The 19,686-nt window shown below is 40.5% G+C and overlaps 1 protein-coding gene across 1 annotated transcript in view; it reads right to left on the bottom strand.

Moving 5' to 3' along the window:
* The window catches only part of PRDM6 (PR/SET domain 6), a 104,101-nt gene that overhangs the window by 73,544 nt on the left and 10,871 nt on the right, over positions 1-19,686 (bottom strand). The gene's annotated exons all lie outside the window — the stretch shown is intronic.

Below are 19,686 nucleotides of genomic sequence, written 5' to 3'. Positions count from 1 at the left end.
TGTTCCAACAGAAGATCATACAACTGTGTGACTCTAACACAATCACCCTGAGGGGGAAAAAATGGTTCTAAAACAGAGAGTTGTTTTCTACATTAAAGAGGCTGTTCATCCCCTTTGGAGTATCACCTGGTTCTTACATGCCCCCCCACTCCTTTGTCCATCTATCTATATAATACTTAGCTGTTACTTGGAGCTACATACCAAAACTAAGACATGGCACCATTCCAGTGCCCGAAAGGTGCTGTGCACCCTGACTGCCGGCTCAGGTGCAAGATGAGCTGTGTTTCAGTCACTGACATTCTCAGGGGAGCCTCATTGGTTACCATCACCCCGCCGAGAGAGACCCTCAAGCCAAGTCAACCTTTTAAACAAAATGCCTTCCTTACTCCTCTCCTGGGCTTTTTGCACTGTTCCTTTTCCCAACTTAAATTCCAGCCCTCCTCTTGGCTCCTCTCCCACGCACTCTCCTCCCTGAAACACGCGAGTGCAAACCCGCTTCGGTGACTCGCCTCCCCACTGCTCCGTCATTCACTCCACGGTTTCCCTCTGGATTTTCACAGGCGGGTGCGCTATCACATCATCTTGCCTTATTTGTTTCATGGCAATAGTTTTCTCAGATAGTTGATGTCTTTCTCATAGACTGTAAGCTTCTCCCGGGCACAGACCAGGTCTTTCTAACACAACAGTCCCCTCCGGCGACCCTGTATACTACCTAGCACATAAGAGAATTTATCGGATCTATGCTGAATGAGTGGAAGAATGGCTGTCCGCAGCCACACCGCAAACACCTCCAGAACTGGGGTTGCCTCCATGAATACTCTACACATACCCACAATTCCTGGTCCAGTTCTCAGTTTGACCGTCACCATGCATGCAAAGCAGAGCTGCTGGGACTTGACACTCACCCTCTGCGACACACTCCACAGTTGCTTTGAATGAAACACCTTGCTCTGGCTGGCAACCTCAGCCAGACTTAAATAGGACTTCTATCATTAGAGATCTTACATCAACAGGGTGACTCTGAGGAGAATCCATCGGTGGCTAGCCAAAAGGCAAGGAGCGACACAGCAAAAGGGAACCCACCTTCTTTCCTACAAGTTATCTACTCCTTTCTAATGTGTCCCTGAAGTGTCCATTTTAAACTTTCCAGACACAAATTCTCTGCCGTCCAAAGACAAGAGCATGAAAATTTCCATCGTGCCAGGCCACTAAACAGAGTTTTCAGAAGTAGCCGTCACAGCCGCTCCTCTCCCTTGGCCAGAGGGGAAAAAAATGCCAAAAACCCAGAGATGCCTCCAATGACGCACTGCTTTCTGGGGCAGTCTCCCTCCTCGGCCGTGCCCCCTGCAGCCACGGCGCCCTAGCACAATGCCTGGGCAGGTTTACTGCTCGCTCCCAACCCCCACCCACCTTTCTAGGAGCCCTAAGACCAGGGGTCCCCAAACTTTTTACACAGGGGGCCAGTTCACTGTCCCTCAGACCGTTGGAGGGCCAGACTATAAAAAAAAACTATGAAAAAATCCCTATGCACACTGCACATATCTTATTTTAAAGTAAAAAAACAAAACAGGAACAAATACAATATTTAAAATAAAGAACAAGTAAATTTAAATCAACAGACTGACCAGTATTTCAATGGGAACTATGGGCCTGCTTTTGGCTAATGAGATGGTGGTGCCCCTTCCGGAAGTGCGGAGGGGCCGGATAAATGGCCTCAGGGGGCCACATGTGGCCCACAGGCCGTAGTTTGGGGACCCCTGCCTAAGACTGTCAAAAGTTGCATAATATCAAAATTACTCTGGACCTAGCTCCAAAATTAAATGAACTATGGCAACACTGGGTACCCTGGAGGCCCCAGGGGGAAAGTCATCAGAAAGCCCCACTGGAGATCTTGAGCTCCGTGGAGGGGCGGCAAGAGCCAGTTTCTATAGAAAAGCCAGGGGCGGGGCAAGAGTCTCACAACAGAAGGTGGTAGCTGGGAAGCCAGCTTGTTTGAGGTTCGGAACATAGGAATTTGCCAGCTCCACAGACGTGAAATAAATTAGGGAGAACAAGGAAATTACTGGCTTGGAGACAGAGTTATTATGAAAAGCTGATTTCACTGTCCAAAAATGTTAGCCTGCATTTATTGTCAAAATTATCCAAATATTTCAGCAATTATCTATTTATATGGTTGTTTTCTGGACATGTCCTTACTGTTTCTGTCCAGCCCTTTATAAAGTGTGAAAGCCATTTGCTTTTGAAAGCATTTCCTCACTTTCATCACAATCTGCAAGGCCTAATCTATTGGCCCCTCTAGATCCACAAGGGTTTGCACTTGGAAAAGGGTTGCAGCTGGCCTGAAGCAAGATGGCCTGGAATAGAAAAGAAAGTTTGTTGTGTTTTTTTCACTTTGCTACATAATTAAGTTTGATTTGCATATTTATCCCCTCCAACAGCCACTGCAGACAGTGGTCTAAATGAGCTTTTAGAAAATACTCCACTTTCCTGTAGAACTCCAGACCTGGAATACAAGATGTGCAAAGACACGAAACAGCATTCTCAGCTGGAACCCAGTTCAATATTACCTTGGCGATGCGAAGTTTGCAAACAAACTTCTCTCTGTTTTGCCCAATTGAGAAAACAAAGCTCATAATAACGAGTGTGTGAGTCATTCGCATGGAGGTGACTTCTAATTCAAAGTGAATTAGCTGTACATGCAAGCAATTGGAGAAAAATTAAGGCCTTATGTTCAGTGTTGTCACTACATTTGTTAGGGATTTCATCACTGCGAGGAGACATTTAGTGCCAGGCTCACAGTTGGACAGAGGCAAAGCTCTCCTGGAGCACACGGTCAGTCAGGAGAGCCAGCTAAAGGGCTTCCGAAGGGCAGGCAGCCTCCCAGACCAGCTTCCCCAGCTCACTCACACCAGGCAGGACAAGCTCCCCGCCCGCCTGAGAGGCTGCAGCTACAAAACCAGTGAGCTGGTTGGGAAATCTCTTCTAAAGTAGAAAGTGATGGCCTGACCTGTGGTGGCGCAGTGGATAAAGCGTCAACCTGGAAACGCTGAGGTTGCCGGTTCAAAACCCTGGGCTTGCCTGGTCAAGGCACATATGGGAGTTGATGCTTCCAGCTCCTCCCCCCTTCTCTCTCTCTCCCCCCTCTCTATAATGAATAAATAAAATCTTTAAAGTAGAAAGTGATGGACAAATGTTTGCTGTTATTCCGAGTATTATTTTTGTTGGTACAAGGAGAGTTTCTCTCTGTGTGTATTTTTTTCCTACAGGTATTCTGACAAGCATGATTCAGTACACTCAGGATACCAAATGATCAGTAACATTTTCAAAGTAAGAAGAAAGGGAGAAAGGGAGGATCAACACCAATGTTCAAAAATTGAATTCGACCATATTAAGAGCAGAGAGCCAATACATTTTCTACAGTATCTAGCTAATCATTTTTATTGGCTATATGTTCAAAGAATTTCAATACAGGGAAGGTGCTCATAATTTTATGAAGCAAACAGCACGTTTTCATCTATACGTTAAAAGAAAATAGTGACTGCAATAAGAATGACATCAAATTATAACTCCTTTTCCTTTTCGTTTTAAAATATTTTTCATCACTTTCAAATTCTCTTTCACAAATATGTTTAACCTTTGTGATCATAAAAATAGAAAGACTTAGCCGTGGCCGGTAAGCTCAGTCGGTTAAGAGCATCGTCCCCAAACAACAAGGCTGTAGGTTTGACCCCCGGTCAGGGCACACATGGGAAGCAACCAGCGAATGCACAATGAGGGGAACGACAGATCAACGCTTGCTTCCCTTCCCCCTTCCCTCTCTCTCCCTTCCTGTCTTTGTCCCTAAAAAGAATTAAGTGCTGGCAGGATAGCTCAGTTGGTTGGAGCATTGTCCCAGAGCACAGAGGTTGCCAGTTCAATTCCCTGGTCAAGGCACATACAGGAGCAGCTCGATGTTCCTGTCGCTCTCGAAAGAAAGAAAGAAAGAAGAAAGAAAGAAAGAAAGAAAGAAAGAAAGAAAGAAAGAAAGAAAGAAAGAAAGAAAGAAAGAAAGAAAGAAAGAAAGAAAGAAAGAAAGAAAGAAAGAAAGAAAGAAAGAAAGAAAGAAAGAAGAAAGAAAGAAAGAAAGAAAGAAAGAAAGAAAGAAAGAAAGAAAGAAAGAAAGAAAGAAAGAAAGAAAGAAAGAAAGAAAGAAAGAAAGAAAAAAAGAGAGAGAGAGCCTTCTCAAGAAGCACTGTGAAAAATGCAAGAGAACAAGTGAGATGCCCCTTCGCCCTCCTGAGTAGAGGAGATACAGTAGTGAGATTGGAGTAGAAGACTTAGGCGAGTCAGATGCAGCATCCCTCTTTGGGGAAGGATTCCAGTACAGACCTCAACTGGACCATATAATGACCACAGAGTCCAACACGCTTAGGAGTGGCGCCATCATTTGTAAGTCACTAGACTCCTGCCTCACTGTCACCTCAACCAAACTGGCAAAGGTGAGGCTGGTTCCCATTCCCATTCCCAGCAGAGGAGGGAAATGAGGTGAGCTGCCCAAACCACTCCCACCGACAGGGGTGGGCAAAAGTAGGTTTACAGTCGTGAGTAAGTGAGGCACAGAGTTCGTTCTTGTAGAGTTATTTGTTAATTACTGTATTATTTTCCATACAAACAACTATAAACCTACTTTGCCACACCCTGTATATGGCTCTTCATCCATATTCAACCTACCGATCCAATCGACAGAGATTTATGCAACTGGGGACGTATTAGCCCCCCTCTAGACAAAGCTCTGCCTACCCACACTCCCCCGCTGACCTCAGATGGTCCGATGGAGTTAAATAACAGCTATGGGCTCACAACTCCTCATTTATTTCTCCACCTACCTCCTGTCCTCTGAATTCCACCCTTGCCCCACCGCAGACTGTCCTCCACACAACACCCAGAGTGAGCAGTCAGTGCTCCTCCTTGCTGAAGGCCTACTTGACTCAGAATAAACGCCAAGTCTTTCCCCCACTCTCATTCATCTGAGCCCAGCTACTCCTGCCCTCATTTCCCACCACACTCCTCTGAGCCCCCCACCCCGGGCACTGGCACCCTGGCCTGCCTGACAGTCACGAGGTCCATTCCTTTTCCCTCAGGTTTCTCCTCGGTTGTCTACGTAATAAAATTGCCAAATTTAGCAAATCAAAACATGGGACTCAAAGTTGAATTATAGATAAATAACAAATAATTCTTAGTCTAAGTATGTCCCAAGTATGAATCTACCCAAACTGAGGCTGCGACATCAGGTGAAAAAGAAAACTTTCACAACTGTCCGGAGGCTGGTTGAAGAAAATGTGGAAAGGGTTGTGAAAACGGGATTGACCCAAAATGAATATTGGGAGATGTGACTTGAAAAAAGCAAAGATATAGGCCTGACTTGTGGTGGCGCAGTGGATAAAGCGTTGACCTGGAAATGCTGAGGTCGCCGGTTCGAAACCCTGAGCTTGCCTGGTCAAGGCACATATGGGAGTTGATGCTTCGAGCTCCTCCCCACCTTCTCTCTGTCTCTCTCTCTCCTCTCTCTCTCCCTCTCTGTCTCTCTCTCTTCCTTTCTCTCTCCTCTCTAAAATGAATAAATAAAATAAAATAAAAAATAAAAAAATAAAAAATAAAGCAAAGATATAGATTGACAAGAAGAAAGGAGAGCCTTCTGGATAAAGAAACAGTTCTGGCTGAATCACAGCACTGGAAGTCAGGGAGAGCTAGTCAAGAGCAGGAAGCAGTTCGCTTAGAGGGAAGGAGCAGACAGGCATAACAGGGCCTGGAAGGGCGGTGGAGCTCCATTGCTGAGGGGCTGATCTTCCCCCAGGGGCATCTCTCCTCCCAATCTCACTCCCGGGGTATTAACCGTTTCAGTCCCCAGGTTCAAGTCCTCCTCCTTCCCTAGTCTTCCCAGGAGAAGGTCGCCTCTTTTTTCTGTGCACCACAAAAAGCAATTTTTTGCACACAATTTCCAACTAGAATTACTCACAGTCCTGCTACTCTACATACAGTCTTTGAGGTCAGAGCTGGCCTTGTCCATCTCTGTGTCTCATGCACAGTGGTTTCTTAATAAATGTGTGTCTCTGAATGCTGGGGAGTTGAGATATTCTGGGATAACGAATATGGAGCCCAGGGTCCTAGAACGCATGTGGACTAATCACGTCAGGGGCCTGAGCTACAGGATCCCACCAGCTCTGGCGGGGCTGTGTCTGAGAAACCAGACAGTGTCCACCAAGGAGGGAGCGCTCACCCCCGGGTGCAGAGGCCAGGGCGCTGTGGCAGAGACTGGGGCCCTGTAACATAATGGGAGCTCAGGGCTGATAGAGGGAGGGCAGGCAGCATAGCTACAGACTAGTTCAGAGTGAGGACTCTGCAGCCACGACACCTCAGTGGAAATCCTCCCCTTACCGCGTACAATCTTGGGCAAGTTACTTAACTTCTCTGTGCCTTCATCTGAAAAGTTCCTTTACCTGAAAAATGACTACAATAGTCTTTATCTCGTTGGGTTATTTTGAAGATGAATTAAGATAACCCCTGTAAAGCTCTTAGAAGAGTGCCTGGCACATGGTCTCAACTTAATTGTGTTAGCTCTCTTTATTGCTATCAGATCAACAGTGTTTATTTTATTAAGTGCCTTTTGTGTGCTAGACACTGTTAGTTGCTAGGATACAAATATATTAAAAAGCCATTATAGTTAACTCCAAAATGTTAAGCTCATTGGCCAAAAAGGACTATGAGAGCACCATAAGTTAAGGATAAAGGCACACCATTTGAGAAAACGGGCAGGGTTGGAAAGGGCAGGGCAGTTCCGGCAATCAACTTGCTACAATGTCAGGATATGAAAACAGAGATGTCCCACAGACAACTGAGGATACAGAATTGGAGATCAGTGCCGGCTATGGAGTCTGAGAGCCATCCCTCATAGGGAGCCAGGGAAACAGTGAGAACGGGGGAGCTGTCTGAGTGTGAGAAAGGAAGATCAGAAAACAGGCCGTGGCACGCTCGCAGACCATCCCGTCACCGGCAGAAATGGGGAGCCGAGGAGGAGGACAGAAAAGGATCAGGAAGTCTGCAGCTAATATTGGATCGTGAAAAATTCAGAGACTGCACATTGCAAATGTCATGCAAGGAGCATACATGGCCTCTCCATATGATATTGCAGGGATTTTCGACCTTTTTCATCTCATGGCACACACAACTAATTACCAAAATTCTGCAGCACACCAAAAAAAAAATCTTTTTTGCCAACTTTTGACAAAAAAAAAAAAAAAAGAGAAAAAAACAAACAAAGCAAAAACACTAGGTATAATTTTGATTCATTCACACCAGTGGCTATTGTGCTTCGCTACGGTCTTTTTTTCCTTGGACAATATAAGAAAAAGAAGTCAGTGGCCCTGACTGGATAGTCAGATATTGCATGTTTTTAAAATTCTTGTGGCACACTGGTTGAAACTCGCTGTGATATGAGACTGCAGGGGAAGTAGAGAGGACTATGCAGTTGGATGTAGAGCTGGTTAGGGCCCAGGGGGTTAAGGCATCAGCTCGGAGTCACTTTGCTCAGGTCCACTGAGCGCCGGAACTTAGGCCCGGTGAACACTACCCAACGCTTTCCAGTGGGCCACCTCCTCCTAAAGCACACCTTCCTTACTGAGGAGCTAAGTATACACTGCAGTTCACATGCAGCATACAGTTTGCTGCCTTTTTGGCTGCTTCCTTGTACCTGGCCAGGTAAACTTCTGAAATAAATAAAAGATGAAAGTCATAGGCTCAATTTTGTTGTCTTTTAGTAGTTTTCTTTTAAAGATGAAAGGAGGGGGAGATAGTGAGGCAGAATCCCACATGCGCCCCAACTGGGATTCACCTGGCAACCTCATCTGGGACCAATGCTCAAATATCACGGTATTTTTAGCACCTGAGGCTGATATGCTCCAATGGCGCTATCATCAGTGCCCAGGGTGAACCAACTGAGCCACTGGATGCCTGAGAGAAAGAAGGAGGAAAGGAGGAGAGAACGGGTAGAGGGAGGGGAAGAGAAATAGATGGTCACTTCTCTTGTGTGCCCTGACCAGCAATCAAGCCCAGGAGGTCCTTACACCAGACTGACACTCTATGCACTGAGCCACCAACCAGGACCTCTTAATAGTTCTTTAATATTTATATCTATCTTTAAATCTACCTACCTAGCTCTCTGGCGTGGATAGTAAGGGAAGAAAATGGAAATGTCCTAAGATTAGCCAAGGAAATGTCCTTTTATTACAGCCGTAATAAAAGCAAGGTTGTGATTAGAATTAACACACAAACAAGACTAGGCCAGGTATGGAACTGAAGTAGAAGAGAGGCCAGGTGAGCTCAAGAGTAGCCAGGACAAGGAGAGTGGTGGGGAATGGATGCCAAGAACCACAGGAGGAGAGTAGAAAATGACAGGGCCTGGCATTTCTTCTTAAAGTGTAGTTCCAGGACCACAATGGACATCTGTTAAAATAATCAGTTCCTGAGTCCCAATGCAGCTCTACTGAATCAGAATTCTTTTAGGGGCAAGTCCCCAGATTAAATTTTACTGACCTCTCTGTGCCTGTATGCTAGACTTTAAGAATTACTGAGCTAGACTGACCAGGTGGTGGTGCAGTGGATAGAGCGTCAGCCTGGGATGCAGAAGACCCAGGTTCAAAACCCCAAGGTCACCGGCCTGAGCGTAGGTTCACCAGCTTGAGTGCAGGGTCGCTGGCTTGAGTATGGGATCACAGACATGACCCTATGGTTGCTGGCTTGAGCCCAAAGGTTGCTGGCTTTGAAACCCAAGGTCGCTGGCTTGAGCCCAAGGTCACTGGCTTGAGCAAGGGGTCACTGGCTCAGCTGGAGCCCCCCCCCCCAATCAAGGCACATATGAGAAAGCAATCAATGAACAACTAAGGTGCCACAATGAAGAATTGATGCTTCACATCTTTCTCCCTAACCTGCCTGCCCATCCCTATCCGTCTCTCTCTCTCTGTCCTCACTTAAAAAAAAATTGCTAAGCTAGAGGAAAAAAAATTACTGAAAAAATAAATTACCGTTCTTTTTTAAAATTGTGATTAAATACACATAAAATTGACTATTTTAACCATTTTTATGTGCATAGTTTAGTAGTGTTAAGTATATTTATACAGGTGTGCAACCAATCTCCAGAACTCTTTTATCTTGCAAAACTGAAACTTTATACCTATATTAGATTATTATTATGATTATTATACCCATTGTTCTTACTGTTTGATAGCTTTGCTAAAGCTCAACTAGCTACTCTAGATTTGGAGCTGACAAGTAACCTGTGAAGGTTGGGACTGCAATAGGACTGCAGGCATCCAAATGCATGGTGCAGGGATAAGACGAGCTCTTCGCTGAATATTTGGATACCACCCCTGCTTGGATTACCATATAAGTAAAAATTCCAGATACCATAATAGAAATTATTATAATATGAAATAAATATATATTAGGAAAAATATTCATTTTAGTCTAAATTTTTCTTCTTTATAACATGTTTTGGTATTTACGTTAACTTTTTTCATCTAAAATGTTCTAAATGTAGCCTGTCACGTGGAATGCTTGTTTCTCATGGGGTCAGTGCTGACACACTCAGAATTTGTATGATGTACGGCTACATGGGTATTCACTGGTACACAGCTGCACACACTTCTTTATGGACACTGGCAAATGCGCCATTATGTTGAGTTGTTGTCGTTTAATATTTATTGACCAGCCACAATGTGCTAGGCACTGAGATGATTTTCTATTCGGAATTCAATAGCTGGTGTCAAGCCTACCTAATGAAATGCTCCTGATCTGAGGTCCATGGTCCAAACCCCTTCAGGTTTAGAGCTTCCTCATGATTTTTCTCATTTCCCTTACATTTTCATTTTGAAATCAGTTCTCTCGTGTGAGGATTAAGTGTGATTTCACTTCTGGAAATCATGTACCTCTAGGAAGTAGGGTTCTTCATGTGCCCAATATCTGTACTTGCCCTTGTTGCCCTCCATTAGAAATATAGTTTTAGAAATTAAAGCCATCCATTTTTTTTTTACATCCATCTTAAGTGGTATCCCTTTAACACATAATTTTTTGTACTTACAAGCAGTGCTAAGGGAATATGCATTTAAATATTATTTAAGCCTGATTCTGTGGTGATTAAATCCAAACTGGGACTCATGGTCTACTGCAGATAATTTTGTTTTAACAGACAAATGAGGTTCTTTGTAACTATGTGCACAGTCCACTAGAGACTTTAAAAATTACTATTAAAGCCTTACCAGGCGGTGGCGCAGTGGACAGAGCATTGGACTGAGATGTGGAGGACCAAGGTTCAAGATCCCAAGGTTGCCAGCTTGAGCATGTGCTCATCGGGTTTGAGCAAGGCTCACTAGCTTGAGCTCAAGGTTGCTGGCTTGAGCAAGGGGTCACTTGGTCTGCTGTAGACCCCCAGTCAAGGCACATATGAGAAAGCAATCAATGAACAAGTAAGGTGCCGCAACAAGGAATTGATGCTTCTCATCTCTCTGACTCATTGATGCTTCTCTCTGACTCTATCTCTGCCACAAAAAGGAAAAAAAAATCTAAAAAAAAAAAATTACCATTAAAATCCCAGTTGAAAAAGGAAAAGTCTCTTTAGTTACACAAAAGTCATTAATATTGTCTAATCTGCATAACAGTTCAGTATGACTCCCTTTTACACATGGAGAAATAGAGGTGCAAAGACATTAAGGAGTTTCACTGAAGACTCACAGACAACTGGGTAAATTAATGAGTCTTCCTACTTAGAAAAGCATTTCAAAAAGATTGATCCTCTTTTCCTAACTCCTTTATGTTCAAAAAAGGAAAACAGAAATTTTCTCCTTTCTCTCTGAAGACCATTAAACTATCCGTATGGACCCCAGAAAGGCTCTAGTCTTATTAAAGACATGCTATAAAACATACAAAAATATTGGAGAAGTGTTTCTATAATATCAGTAGGCTCCACGGACTATTAATGAAATAAAATTTCCCACCAGGAAAGATAAAGAGAGGGAAGAACAGGACTAGACACAAAATCAAAACCTATTCATGGGTGAGCCAAACTTAAACTTTACCTACTTTAAACTTTGCTACTGATCTTGCAAGAGACCCTATGAAAATAGTCTCATTGGTTGCTGCTTTAAAAATGTGTTTTGCAGTGTGAAGGAGTTAGTGCAAAAATATCTTTTACCAAAACTGTGACTCAACAAAATAAATGTATACTATATTACTTAGTCATCTCTCTAAGACCATTATGAAAATCATCACAATGGTTACCACTGGTCTATACTTTTATATACTAGTTTGAATTTCTTATGATGAGCATTAATTAATTTTAATAGCAAAGTTCATTTTCCACCACTTTAAAGCTTAATAATTAGCTTTTCCACTTCGTAGATTATTCAGGTCAAATTTTAAATTGCAATTAATTGCAATAAATTAAAATTAAGTGCTTTCCTCAGTAGCCCAATATTTCCCAGGAACTATCTGTGTATTTTTTATATCACAAATGAGGTTTAATATTAGTTTGGGACAAACATAAGAAGTTCTAAAAGCACTGTACTTGAATCTGGAATTTATTTATGGGTGATCTACCACTTTGGAGTTTGCATGAATATCTGAGAATTTAATACTGTTACTTCTGTGGTAAACATTAATATTCCCAATGTGCTAACAACACTTAGGTCTTGGTACTTTACAAGACACTGAAAACATGACCTGATTACATTTCATTTGATTCCAATTAAAAAACACTTAAGAAGTTTCTGCTGAATTAGATTACACTGAATGTTTCTATAGAAAACACTTCATTATCTGAGGCAGCTTCCATTTAAAATGATCACAGAGAGTGAAAAACACTGTTCATTTTAATAAAATGGGCTTAATCCCATACCATTATTTCACAGTTGCATGCAGTAGATTTTGGTGCATTAAATAAATGTTAAAGGGCGCTGGCAAAAACATACGTAATACTGAGGGCCTCATTCATAGTTCACTCAAAACAAATCTAGTCACATGGCACTTAAGTCTTAAGAGAAACCAAAAATACTACAAAAAATTTTTTTAATGAGTTAATATCAAGACAATTGAAAATAATGCCTTTTCACTGAATTTTTAAGCAGCAAATTTTACACTAATTAAAAATGAGAGTGAACTGAGCAACTATATTAAGCAAACACAGTCATATAAAAATGCAAGGTGCCACCTAGCCACAGTACTTCCTGAAACATAACATTTCCCCCCTTTTGACCAAAGAACTACCTTGAGATCAAATTATTATACATGCCCTGGCCGGTTGGCTCAGCAGTAGAGCGTCAGCCTGGCGTGCGGGGGACCCGGGTTCGATTCCCGGCCAGGGCACATAGGAGAAGTGCCCATTTGCTTATCCACCCCCACCCCCCCCTCCTTCCTCTCTGTCTCTCTCTTCCCCTCCCGCAGCCAAGGCTCCATTGGAGCAAAGATGGCCCGGGCGCTGGGGATGGCTCCTTGGCCTCTGCCCCAGGCGCTAGAGTGGCTCTAGTTGCAGCAGAGCTACGCCCCGGAGGGGCAGAGCATTGCCCCCTGGTGGGCAGAGCGTAGCCCCTGGTGGGCGTGCCGGGTGGATCCCGGTCGGGTGCATGCGGGAGTCTGTCTGACTGTCTCTCCCCGTTTCCAGCTTCAGAAAAAAAATACAAAAAAAAAAATTATTATACATATAAATCAGGACAAACTAAAAATTTTTGGCCTTCCCAACAGTATTAAGTGATTTTCTAAATTTTCAAGCCCGTCTGTATCAGAGATGCAGAAACATAAACTTACAATAAAAACAAAATGAAGATTAAAAGTAAATGCCTAAAGTCAGTTATTTTGTACCAAGCATAAGCTGCATGGCTAGCTATCATTGGATAGAATTCTGTACACACATTTGGCATGCACATCTCTGCTATTTCAGGAATAGAGGCAACTTTGTGGTTTGTGGTTAGTGATTAAGAACCAAGTGAACTTGTCCTGGGTGTTCTTGTATAGGAAAACCTGCAGCATTTTGAGAGTTTCACACTTGTAACAATGTCTTTATTATGCCATCCAAAATTAATTGACCTAAAATCAAGCAACTCCAAGATATATCTATTGGATAATTAGAACTCTAAGGACCAACAAATAAAACACATTGACTTTTAGATCTTCAATCAAACAAATATTTACAGCTGCAATTTATAAAAATTAATTCCTTTTAAGTTGGCATTGTCTCAAAATCTGTGCTACTGATCTGAACCATATCAGGATTCTCAATACCCTCTTCCAAAATTAAGATTAAAAGAGAAAAATAAATGCTACAACTTTTAGAACCACCTGCACCTATCCTTATAGCCTGGGTGGGTCTTCTCTAAAGAGAAATGAAACATCATGATTATAAGCTTCTTTGAAAGTCTGCCTGACCTTGAGACCAAGAACAGCAGGGAGGATGAGGAACAGTGACCTGGTTTAGTGACCAGAAGCTATAGATATCAGAGAATGTGCTTGTTGTCAATGATCGTTGCTGAAATCTGTCTATACCACACTGGAACAATCAATTTTGTAAATGATTGCAATAATCAAGGAAATTGCCTAATTTATAAATCCTTGCATACAGCATCTTAATGGATTCTTCCATTTTAATGCTGATGCCTTCAGAGCTAAATGAATTGTTGTCCAGGCTGTCATTGCACAAAATGATAAAAACATTCCGTCTGGTGGGGAAACCACATCTCATGGATATTCAGACCCTCAACCCATAATCACTCATTAGTGACTACTATGAAAGTTTCATACTGCTAAGTCTTAGGAAGAGCAAAAGACCAAGCTTATCTGTGTCTGCATTTTCCTATAGATATCTGTATAAGTTTCGGAATGTGAATAAATCACCTTCCACTGAACTGTAAGGCACTGAATGTGTCCCCAGTCCTGACAGCCCCATATTGTCATAGTTTTTCTTTTTTTCCTTTCTACCTAATCCCGGGCTATTTTTTACCACCAAGCCTCAGAGTCAGCAGGCTCGGCCACTCTCAACTTCCAGATCATGAAGCACATCAACACGATGATTCTGGATGCACTGAGGCAAATGGGTGACGTTCCAACCCTTCCGCTCCTGCTAACAGGTACATCTACAGGCTATCCCTGGAAACTGAGGCTGCACACTGAGCTCTTTTCCTCAGCCCGCCGCACGTAGATTGCTCTTCTCAGTTAAACCTGGGCCAATTGATTCCAGCCAATAGTGTGCTGTCAGTACTTTACTTACTGCTCAATCTCACTAACCTGACATTTATGGTGCACTGATTGGCCTCTGTCAGTGGTGCTGGTTGTAAATTCACTTTGAAAAGCTTTGTGTTAACAGCCTTCAACCAGGCTCCAAGAAGAGTACGAACAGGCAGCCTGACAATTGCTCGACCTCCTGCCCTTATTACAGTGAGTAAATCAGGGTTTGAGCCATTAGGCTGGAGCCTGGGGCCTACACAAAAAGGATTGACATGACGAAAGGTCAACCTCTGTCACACATGTGTAACAATTTGGATAATGGAATTCTGTAACTTATCTGAGTGAGGTGGCAAATGCTTACAAGGAAAAGTATATTCTGCTCTGGCTTCTCTGGCTTTTATGCTAAGTAGTTATACCAGAGTCTGTACTTCTTGTGTAAATACACAAGGAATGTCTGAACTCATGAAATCGTGGAGTATATACAATTCTTTAAAAGAAAGAAAGGAGAAGACAGAGCAAGGCAGTCTCAAAGTGGTTCTGTGCCCAGCATTCTTTAAAATGGTAAAACATTTTCCCCACACAACCAACATTATCACCACCATTCTCTGAGAAAAGAGAACTTTGATATTGTGGACATAATTCCTCAGCTAAATAGGCAGTTTACATATTCAATTTTTAAAACCCATAATATTATACTTCAACTATAAGTGATTTCTGGACAACACAATAAATTTACTCAAATAATTAAAACTGCCTTAATTGACACACTGAAATACAAAGGCTCCCCCTCAGGTTTCTCAGGCCCGGGGTCACCATAGTCACATTTTTGTCAGATTGCTTGCTGCCATGCGGTAATTGGAGGGGAGGGGTGGGATTTCATCTGTCCAGGAACCCCTGAGATTCTGATTTGACTTGCTCTACCCCACTTTTAAGACAGTATGAAAAAAAGAAAAGAAAATTATATGCTGTATGAAAACATGCCGTTACGGACCAAGAAATACTTTGAATTATTTTCTTTACATAGACACATGCTATCAATAAAAGAAGAAGTCTGTAAACAACAGATACACTGAACTGATATGAGAAAAATAGTCCTGCTGATACAGAACACATCACTCTATTTATAAAGTATTTGCAACTAAGGCACCACAGAGTCACATGCATATCTGGATTAAACCGCACTAACATGAGAATTTCCAAATGGCTGTTATAATTTTTTTTTAAGCAGAGTCATTCTGGACTTAGAAAATCAAGGTGGCACTGTCCAGAGGGATGCATAAGCCAAAAGGACCAGAGTTTTAAACAGACTTCTTTGAAGCCAATTTTAAGTACTAAGTTTTGACATTTAACACAATGCTGGAAGCGATTCCAAGAGGCAGCAGATGGTTTTACAGTTTATGTAAAACTACAAAATGCTCACACTCTATCAAATGGGCACCACTGTAAAAGATATCTTCAAATCAAATGAGGTAAAACCAAAGAGATACACCAGCTGTTGCCCCACATAATTTAAAACATAATAATAACATTACTATGGTTTATTTTTAAGGAGAAATTTGGATTTCATGAAACTGACATATTCAAAACCAAGCTGACAAGCAGTCTAGTGTATTAAATGATAAATTACTATGAAACACAATTTTTCCTTCACTGTAACTGTGACAGTCATGTCATTCTAGCCTCTAGTGTTTTTGATGAGTCAAGCCAAAATGAGCCAAAGTCTATACAGTAAAATATGGAGTCTACAATTACAGTACTATCACTGGAACGAATATTTAAACAATTTTAATTTAAATATTATTTTAATTTATCTAAATATATACAATTGGGTATTATAAATGGAATTGGGGTCATTTATAGAAACATACAAGATACATTTAAAATATAAAATCAATTCATTTCCTTCTAGTACCAATAACCTATGATGGTTCTGAAATATAAACATGTAGCAACATGTAATATATTTTTAATATTGGCTTTCATTAATGTCTTTTGACCAGAGCTAAATAGTAATGAAAAATAGACCATCTGCTTAAAAGCAAAACTCTTATTAAATCTAAAATATTATGGCACAAAATCAAACCACAGAAAGAACCATATTATGTTATTCCCCTTGATTTTCTGAAGAAAAATAATGAAGGTTTCCACATAGTACAAATGAAAATGAGACACTCAACTTTACTCAAAGAGAAGACAGGGTCAGTAAAATAAAATCCTTTTCTAGTACCCTGACTATTATCCTAACAAGTCACTACATTATTTCAATTAGCAGAATAATTTTTTAAGGTGAAAATAAGTACAATTTATTTTGTCACCATTGCCAAAATTTCTTGTCAAATCAGACTTCTGAGTTGAAAGGACTGAGTAATTCTAGCCTATCTTAAACTGTAACTTTATTTTAAACTTCCGTATTTTATTCCAGTAGAATTTTAAGTATACACTGTGTACATTCCTCAGGTCCAGTCATATTAAATTCTGATGTTAAGCAGAAAGGGGAAACCATGTGCAACTAGATTAATTTATCTCAAGGGAAAAGAGCACATTAATAATTGAGATAATGTTTTCATAAATGTTGGAATCAAATGTGCCTTTTCACTTCTTTATTAGAAAACACATTAGGATAAAATTATCTCACTCTCATCAATAAGACCTAATTGCTGAGAAAGACTATGTTTTCTTTGCAAAACATTCCGAAAAAATTTTCCCATTACGTCCAAAGAGCTAGAAATATATCATGCATCCAAGTCTTGTTGGAATAAATGTATGTAAGCAAGGCAAGTGATTATTTAATCCACACTGTAATGTTTTTGTTTCATACTATCTGAATTAATAATTTTTCAGGACACATTAAAATTCTGATACTAAAAGAAACTGGCCAAAAAGAGACTAATAATTTGGCTTTCAGCTTATTAACCTCCTTATTAAACTACAAAAACATCACCTTCACTTATTGCTAAAAAATAGAAAGAAAAAAAAGAAAAAAGAAAGAAAGAAAAAAAACCTCTTAGAACTTCCCATAAATACCCAAAAGGGTCAAAACATATTGAAGGTAATAGAATGATATTTAACTTTCTTTAAATTGCTGTATTTTTAAGAACCAGGATTATACACAAAGAAAATATTAACTAAAAGATGATAGCATGCTTACAAACCAATCCCTCAAATAAGCTCTTTATAGCTGATGTATGTTAAATATTAAAAAGTCATTTTTCTACAAATAAAATAGAGCTTCTCATTTTTAAACAAAAGGAGTAACTAAGGTGAATCTGATTTTTCCATAATAAGCTTTCATGTGTATAATAAAGTACAACCATCCTAAAAACAATGAACTGTAAACTGAAACAGAAATCCATCATCTACTTGGAAACAGTAACGGGAAAAGATTAGCAATCCATTTATTGTACTGAAATAAAGATAAGTAACCCTGGTAAGATCCATCAGGACCCGAGTATTGAACTCTAAATATAAAGACATTTCTTCATCAGCAAGTGACTTGAAAAAAAAATGTGAGAAGAAAAACGATTCTGGTTGACTTTTAAAATAAAATAGTCATGATTCAACTGCTTTTAATTTTTTTTAAAGATCTGCTTTATGTCAATCTGATATTCTGGAAGATAGCTAAAAGAGTATGTTTTTAAAGTGGATAATTTTTACATGAGTCATTAAATAATTATTGCCAAAAGTTTCCAATATAGACTTAGAGTATATTCCAATTACTGATTCTAATGTAAATAATAAAATGATTCAAAAAATTTTCACAGTTGAATTTTAGGCTTGAAAAGAAAGAATAAAATGTAAGGAACAATCCAACATTTAGAATCTTCTGTTATAAATATAACAATTCAAACAGCCACATTTCATAAAAATAATAAATCATAATGCTTAAAAATAAACTCATATTTCATATTTTAAAAATTATACTAATAAAACCTGAAACCTATCAAAGTGAGTGTTTTATCTTACAAATAGACATTGACTCAAAGTTACCTGGCCCTAGTCAGTTACATTTTACATGATCTCTCAGGAGACTGATAGATTTTGCATTGCTGCATTTTAATATCCCTTCAATCTCCAAACTGTGCATTATGTTAACTGTTCCTACAGATGATAAAAAACAAACAGACTGTCCTGATTAGGAGAAGGAACCTGTAGATCATTCAAGCATACACTCAGCAACTCTTTATAACACAGAACCAAGTCTATGCACCCTCCCTCACCCCCCCCCCCACACACACACTCAACTCACATACAAAAACAACAGGTAAAACTCACTTTATGTCTACAGAAGTACCAACAACAACAAACCAATTAAATTCCCTAGTCTCTTTACTACAACAGCTTTTAAAGTTCATCAAGCACAAGTAAAGGTATAAGAAAAAGGCTCCATACTTTCAGTATTAATATACCAGTATGTCAATCATATTCTATATGTGTAATGGTCACCTGACAACATCTCAACCATCCAAAGACATTTAGGGTGAAAAACAAACAATAAACTAAAGGATTTTTTCATGTTTATGGCTTTTTCTCCCCAAGTCATCAGAGGGCAATAGTGTTCTGTTTGAATAGTTACAGATAGAGCAAATCGTACCACTGAACAACCGTTTTACAATTTCCTCCGAAAAGTATTGGCAGGCCTTTAACTGTACGGTATTCGAGTTCCTAATAACACTGCTGGAACATGAAAACTGCCTAGAAGTGTTTTATAAACTTTAAACCACATTGGAGGTTACAACTAATTAGTCAGAAACAAAAACCAACCGGGAAGTATTTCAAAACCAGACGCTTTATTTCCCAGTTGTCATTTTTTTTCTATCCACAGGCTCTAACTTCTAACCTGCCTCTACATACTAAGCCATTTTCTCCTGTCCTCTGTTCCTATAAATATTTCTGTTAAAAAATAAAAAGCACTATTTGGTAAAATAAATATGCACAATTCTTTCTTCCCTTCATTCAAGGATCCTACCCAGAAAAACTAAAAATGTATCATCTTCCAGCAATAGTTTTGGAGTGAAATGGAACCGGGGTGCCAGGCACAGGGCACCAGAGGATAACTGTAGGGTATGTAGTCCATGTCCCCCATGTAGTCTTCTTGGGCTGTGATGTGAGCTCATACTCTTAGCTCCTCCTCCATCAAAGGAGGCTTTGCAACACAGGCCACAACACAATTGCCAACAGTCTCTTAAGAGTTCTGGAGACCAATCTGTTTCCCACAACACTGTATCTCCAGGACCTAACCTAGTGCTGAGCAGAATGAGTGTTCAGCAAAAATATGAGTGAATTATCAAGTCCCATGAGTTTTAGTGACTGAATATTGAGGCAGCTCACAGTGAAAATAGTCATCTTGACAGGCCACTGAGCCAAGTCTGAGGGACCAACTGCAGTAAAAATGACCCATTAATAGACCTCTAAGTACACTTTCTCTTCTGGCTATTCCCACTTGAT

Source organism: Saccopteryx leptura, chromosome 4 (genome assembly GCF_036850995.1).
Source record: "Saccopteryx leptura isolate mSacLep1 chromosome 4, mSacLep1_pri_phased_curated, whole genome shotgun sequence".
Classification (NCBI taxonomy): domain Eukaryota; kingdom Metazoa; phylum Chordata; class Mammalia; order Chiroptera; family Emballonuridae; genus Saccopteryx; species Saccopteryx leptura.
This window is presented reverse-complemented; position numbering and strand designations above follow the sequence as displayed.